Source organism: Thrips palmi, unplaced genomic scaffold (assembly GCF_012932325.1).
Source record: "Thrips palmi isolate BJ-2018 unplaced genomic scaffold, TpBJ-2018v1 HiC_scaffold_17, whole genome shotgun sequence".
In the NCBI taxonomy this organism is placed as follows: domain Eukaryota; kingdom Metazoa; phylum Arthropoda; class Insecta; order Thysanoptera; family Thripidae; genus Thrips; species Thrips palmi.
The window spans coordinates 10802524-10809771 of NW_023144626.1; the positions used below are offsets into that span (position 1 = coordinate 10802524).

Sequence of the window (7248 nt, forward strand, 5' to 3'; positions counted from 1 at the left end):
TTTGATGAAGTACATGAATTGTCTACATGCATAAACTAATATTTCAATTCCACTGCTGAAGTTGTGGGCATTTATTCTCCGGTTTACAGTGGTTTGTCCCACCAATATTTGAGGCGTCATAACTTGATCTGCATGGGGGTGGTGAAGAATTTTAACGTCAAGCAACCAGTGTGGTGGAAACACAACCATTCCTTCAGATGTTATGACTCATTTTCTATTTTGCCTTTGCTATGCTTCTGCTCTGAGTCAGAGTGTGTATTGCAGCGTTCCCCATCTTCTTAAAATATATATATTTATTTTTGTATTTCCTTCATAGTGTCACACATTGTATCTTCTTGTTTAATTTTTTGTTGTTGTTTCAATGGAGTACTTGAAGTGTCAACCAAAATAGAGAAATATCTTAATTTCACTTCTGTAGTTCTGGGCATTTATTCCCTGCTTTGTCCTACCCGCATTAGCAAAGAATAAGTTTGCTGTATTTTTAAATTAAGACAGGAAAACTTAGCAAGAGCAAAGAGAACGGCTACAGCTTTGGACCAATATATAACATCCTGAGAGAGCGAATTAAGTCAGGAAGTTTGAAAATTCCTTTAAATGAGCTATTGAATTATTTAATATCTCTGGCCTGCTAACACCGGTGTTCTATGTTTTTACTCTGTGTGGCAAGGGGCTGGGCCTTATTTTTGTCTATCATCTTAGGAGCTGTGAAAAGATTCCAATCTATTTGCTGATATGATTCACAACAGGTTTCACCAAAATAAAAGAAAAACAAATATAATGTCAAGAATTTACTTGAGAGAAAATATCTACTTAGAATATCTACTAGTTACAGGAGGCTGTGATGGAAGAATAATCTTGTGGGATGCTAGGTCTGCCAATACTGCTCTTAAAATTCTGGATCAAAATAATGGTCAGGTTACCTATAATAATAAATTTAAACTGAAGTCTCACGATGGTGCTGTTAATGGACTATGTTTCACTGAAAATGGACTCTATTTAATCTCTCTTGGATGGGATGCTAAAGCATAAAGCTATGGAATATGACTTCTGGCAAGAGAGAAACTGTAGATTATGGTTGTGTCCCTTCTGAGAAGCGTAAAAGCATCCAGTTTGATGTTTCAGGCAGTTCTAGTAAAGAAATTGTATACATCCCATCTGATGGTAAAATCCTTGTATATGAGGTGCAATCTGGGCAACTAGTAAAAACATTACAAGGACATTACAACCAAGTTCATTCATGCAAGTATAATACTCTGTATCAAGAACTGTACAGTGCAGCAAATGATCGCAGCATTTTAATATGGACTCCTGATGTTTTGCAAGAAGCGGCCTACAAGGATAGCCTGAATACACAAAGGACATATAGTAAAGGAACATCCCAAACCAGTAACGTACTTTTGCAAATGGATTTTAATGAGCTCACAATACAATTCTAGAAAGAAAACAAAAATTGTTTAAGCTAAAAGGTAGAATAATTACCTTACAAACCTTCAATTGTTTTTTTTTTTTTTTTTTAAAAAAGGTTTTAAGAAAGGGGTGAGAATGAAGACTAAGTATGACAACGAAGTGTCACCTAAATCACACTTGCTGAATAACCCATTCCAACTAAAAATCACATTCTCAATAAGAACAATGGCAGAAAACAGCAGAAATTTTGTTCTTTATCAAAAAAAAAGAAACAAAACAGTTTCAATCATCGCTTAAAAAAACTTTTTGCACACAATCAAGTGCTTCACCCCGCAGCCAGGGCATCTCATTTCTGATTTGAAATGGTAAACGTCTTTACATGAATTGCACAAACCCACATGGCTGCATGGGTTTATTATGTGTGTTGGTGGATCTACCATGCACGCCTTGCAAATAGCGGGGCCTTCTCGTTCATGTGAGACATTCTGGACTGGAGCGAAGGGAATTTCCTTTTCTGGCTCCTTAGCATCATCTAACCATCCATAATCATCTGGAGGTACCTCCCAAACTTCGTCATCATCATCAGGAAGAACCGACGCAGCTGCTGCCTGGAAGGAATGAATAAAGGAGAATTAAAGGCAAATCATAATAACTCACAACAGATTGAATTGAACTTACTCCATTTGTACCAGGCCCAGACGTTAGGGGTTCATGATCAGAATCATCTCTTACAGTGACTGGAACAATTCCATAATTCTCGTCGAGATACTCAAATACCACTCTAGAACTGCCAGCAGGGTCCGAGTTACGCGAGGAACCAGTTCCTAGAAAAAATAACAACCATGATCATGTGACGTCATGTATGACTGACATTGGAAATGCCTGCATAATGCTATTCTACTGCTATTTTAAACAGATGAAGATCAACAAATTGATGAGGATAAATAGGTAACTTGTGATGACAAATGAGGAACTCTAATGAGTGATGTATAGGGAAAATAAACCAAAAACTTATCCACCTGAGATTTATTTCTTTAAAAAGTGTCATTGGATAAAATGTTCTAACAAACGTCAACTTTTTCTTTCATATAATATCAGAAGATTATACAAAATTATTAATTACTGTAGGAAGAACTTCAAAAGGTACAGGGAGTCCATTTAGTTGTCCTGGCCTAGAATTGATTATTTTCCACAAATGAGACTATTAATGGAACTAAATAATCAGGTCTAAAGATTGCAAAAGAACATACACTACAAAAGATTGGCAAAACTAACCAGTAAGCAAAATAATGGAATGTAGGACATTAGAAAAGAAATTGAAAGAAACAGCAAAAGAAAGTAAAACTTAAATACAATTAAAAAACTGAATTTACATTCCTAGTCACCTTTTTTTCTCTCTTTTTCTAATTCTTTAATTTTCTTCTTAGCAGCAGCCAATTGAGCTTTTAGTTCATCCTTCTTGGGCTGCACATTCACCGATCCTTTCTTTCGTCCCCTGGTTGCTGCAGCAGGTTTACGCCCTGAAACAGGCAATTTATACAGTCTTCAGATTGCAAACAAGGAAAATATAAATCACCTTGGTAAACCTGGCCCATTTACCTTTAGCCGGCTTTTTCTTATTGGCAGGCTAAGAACAAAAAACATAACAAAAACAGTAAATATTTTATTTTCAAAGATCAATTAGGATGTTTAATTAAGGAAAGCTCAACTCACTACATCTTCCACTTCATCTTCACTCTCATCCTCATCATCTTCATCTTCTTCATCTTCATCTTCGTCTTCATCATCAATGTAGACCACCTTCCTCTTCTTTTTCCTCTTAGGCTCTTCTTCTTCTTCACTAGAAGACTGAACCTATGGGCAAAAGAATGAAATTATAGACGCCAGACACTTCACATCAGCAAAAACAAAGAAAAAACAATTTCAGATAGTAATTGGAAACCATATGAAATGCTGGAAAATAATTACCTTTTTAGGCTTCTTCTCTGAGCTAGCCCTAGCTTTCAAAGACGCCTGTTAAATTACAAGAATTATGGTCAGTTACACACTTTATTTTATAACTTCATGATCAGCCAGTACTGCATACTCACAGCAAACGCCTTGACACTCTGAAAGTCTTCATCTTCCTCCTCACATTCTTTTTTCTTTGATTTTTTAGACTGCAGAGATTTCTGCCCAAGGAAGAAAGTAAATGTCAAAAATAAATCACATAGGAATGACAGTTAAACACATTCATTGACTTTGATAAAGTAATGGACTATTGTAACTTCACGTTTAAGATTGCCAAAACATATAAACTTACAAAAGCAGTCGCACATGCCACAGTTTCAGTCTCTGGTGCTTCCTCAATACCTGTTTCATCATTCTCTTCGAACTTTTTTATTCCATCTCTTTTCTTTTCATCTTTCTTGCATGCCTCATTTTTATTATCCTCACATTTCTCAACCACCGCATGTTCCTCATTTGTCCGTGGCATGAAACCCTTAAAAAATTTAAATAAAAAGAATTCAAGGTTTACATTACAGGCAAAGAACGACCACATAAAAGCCACCCAGACTCCAATATATTATACATACCATGGGATGTAGTTCAGGGTTCAGGGGGAACATTGCCTGGGGTGGATTTATCATCATGGGGAACGGCATTTGATGCAGCATCTGCTGCTGTCCAATAAGTTGCTGTGGCATCTGCTGCTGTCCAAAAAGTTGCTGTGGCATCTGCTGCTGTCCAATAAGTTGCTGTGGAAATTGCTGTTGGTACAAAGGTGGCATAGGATACATTGCCATCGGCTGCTGTTGTGCAGCTTGCAGTTGTGCCGCTAAGAGCTGCTGCTGCTGCCACAGCTGCCATTGATTTGGTTCCTGCACAGACAAAGGATAAATGTACTAGGGCTTACGTAAGGAGGGAAATTCCAATAACATAAGTGATGCTCTAAGACTGAAGCAAGTTTTTACAATGAACTGAGAATGAAAATGTCTTGTTCAATACCGAATTTTGGGCAAGTACTTTTTCACCCAAATTTGGGTGAGGAAAGGTATAGTAGCTACCTATATGCACAGATTCTCACCCAATTTTAGGTGAGGATGGCTACCTCACCCAAATTTGAGTCATAATGATTCCCACCTAGAATGCCATGCCCAAAATTTTAGTCCTGACTATTGACTCTTTCATTGTCAGTGTGCATTGGACCAAAGAGGGCAGGGGAATGTGGAGAAAGAAATTAATGATTGAGAGAGAAAATCTAATTGTTTTACTCATCCCCAACCACAACCCGCCCTTCCCTCCAATCTTCAATAGACTGTACAAGCCCTTTCTCATGGTACAAGCCTCTCAGACAGATCAATCTGAGAGCAAGAGCAAGAGCTACGACTATCGCGGTGCCCTCCTAACCAAAGGTCAGGGGGAGCGATTTTTCGTTGAGACTAGCTAGATCGCAAATCGTATGAAGGGGTAAAATTCAGAAGCGACTACTTCCGAAACTTTTTGAAATGATCTAAAGATATTAAAGGCAGCGAAGTTGCACCGGCCGACCGAGAGCCTAGACAACCTTAGGGGTGCAGCAAGGCACCCGAAGGCAGCCTCCTCTAGTAACGTTTACTTTACAACATTACTGTGCCGAAAAAAGCAAATAATAACGTTTACTTACCGACATTTCTATGCCGAAAAAAGCATTAATTTCAACCAAGAACAAAGGAATCGCCGCGTTTCTTTCTCACTGGGCGGGAGTTGGTGGTGTGGTGGGGGTAATGTAGGAGGCGGGCGGTTGGTTCGTGGTGGCAGGACTGCTAACTTACAAAAAAATACAGAGAATGTAAATAATTTTAACTGTGATTCTCTTGAAATTTACGCACACGATGGAGGCGTCCAATACTATAAATTAACTCAATGCCTATATGTAGGATGTTTGAAAGATTTGTGTTTGGAAAAGACGGTTTTAGAAAAGTTGGTTTTTTGCAGTTTTATCACTTTGTGGTTGCCAACGCCCGAGTCATATCAAAGTGGCGGGTTGTGGCGTGTGGCGTGCCGTTTCTTGCCTGACTTGTCTGATTGATTTAATAGTGCGGTCGAATTAGGCTATCATGGTAAGAACAATTTGTGGTTTATCCTACTGCTACGCTTTCTTCGAACGTCAATTTTCTTTACATATGTGAGGATGGAGGGGATGGAGGGTTGAGGAAGACCGGCCAGAGCTCTGGCATCTTTAGGCTGCAATCGGGTTCTCGTGTCTCTTTCTCCTCTTTATTTGATGTGTATTACCGTGCATATCGTGCTGGAGGCTGTTTTTGTCAATGATCTTAAGTACCACATATCACTATTTGTTACAGGGAGATATGAACCAGTGGCTGCAACAGCAGCATCTAATGCAGCAACGATTATCGACAAACAATGGCACAGTTAGTTCAAACTTGCCCATGTCTTACCCAAGTATGCCCAATATGATGGGCATGCCCAGCATGCCAATGATGGTCCCCATCATTCCCAACTTGATGCCCAACCTGATTCCGAATCTCATGCCAATGCCGATGCCAATGCCGAATCTCATGCCCAGTGCAATGCCAGGCTTTCCAGGTGTGCCCACCTCGGCACTTGCTAACCAGCCTCCTCAGCCAACATACACTTACGAAAGAATTACTGTGTGTAATCGTTTGAATTCAACTCTCTTCAGTGTTTGTTCACTTCTTGACTGCATACTCAATCTGTTTTCTTTGTCCTGAAAGGTTTCTATGCCGCATTCTATGCCCATGCAAACTCAAACACCTGTAATCCGTGAACTGGAAGAGGGCGATTCAAATGAAAAGCAGAGCCCCAAGGTTGAGGAAATTAGTGACATTAAAGACAATGATGGGGATAATATCGAAGAACTGGACATGGAGCTGGACAGGAGCAGCGATTCGGTAAGTTGTTTTGTTTTATCTTTCTTTAAAGTGCTCCTATAATGAACTCACTCATTGCTTATCAACTGGTGTTTTCATTGGTATGGACTTGCAGGCCATGTGGTTCCTCTTTGCAATCAAATTGTGACATATTCTTGTAGAGAACATTATTCCTTATGCTTTAAGACTAATTTAAGTCTGTTCATCACCATATTATATATATTATAACCAAAATAAAATTGTTACTTTGAATAAGTTACATCAAACAATTTTATTTTCGTTATATAATAATATGTGTGGTGATGAGAAGACTGAAAAAAGTCCTAGAGCATAAGGAATACTGTTCTCTACAAGACTATACCCCATTTTTATTACAGAGAGGAACCACTTGGCCTACAAGTCCATACCAATGAAAACACCAGTTCATGAGCGATGAGTTTGATGAGTTTATTGTAGGATCACCTTTATCATTGAGAAAAATACATGCACTTTATTGTTGTCATACAATGGTTTTTGTTTCCTTTTTCAGCCTTTGGATTTAGAATCTCAATCCACCAAAGTCAAGAAGTTGAAAAAAGGTAAACATTTCTTATATCTTAAGTTTATTGTTCTGTTTTTTTGTTTTTGTGAAATCATTTTTAACTTGTAGGTAAGAAATCCAAAGCAAAGAAATCCAAAGCAAAGAAGTCCAAAACAAAGATTTCCAAAGCAAAGACCAATAACCAGCCAGAAGAAAAACCTGAACGGAGGATGACTAGGCAGGAGGCAAGGGGCATGAACGCTGTAGTACCACAAACAACTCCAGGTAAAAAAGAATTCGAGTTCGCTTTGATCAGAATTACCATGACTATTGGAGTTTCAAGTCCTGCGTTTCTCTTTAATGCTTCAATTTAATTGTAAGTCATAGTTTTTTAAAAATATTCTGGGCATTTAATATGTTTTAGGTACAAAGACTGCTGAGGAGGCA

At 38.4% G+C, this 7248-nt stretch overlaps 1 pseudogene; it reads left to right on the forward strand.

Moving 5' to 3' along the window:
- The first annotated feature begins 777 nt into the window (after positions 1-777).
- LOC117644039 lies at positions 778-1436 on the forward strand (annotated as a pseudogene).
- Positions 1437-7248: the final 5812 nt, after the last annotated feature.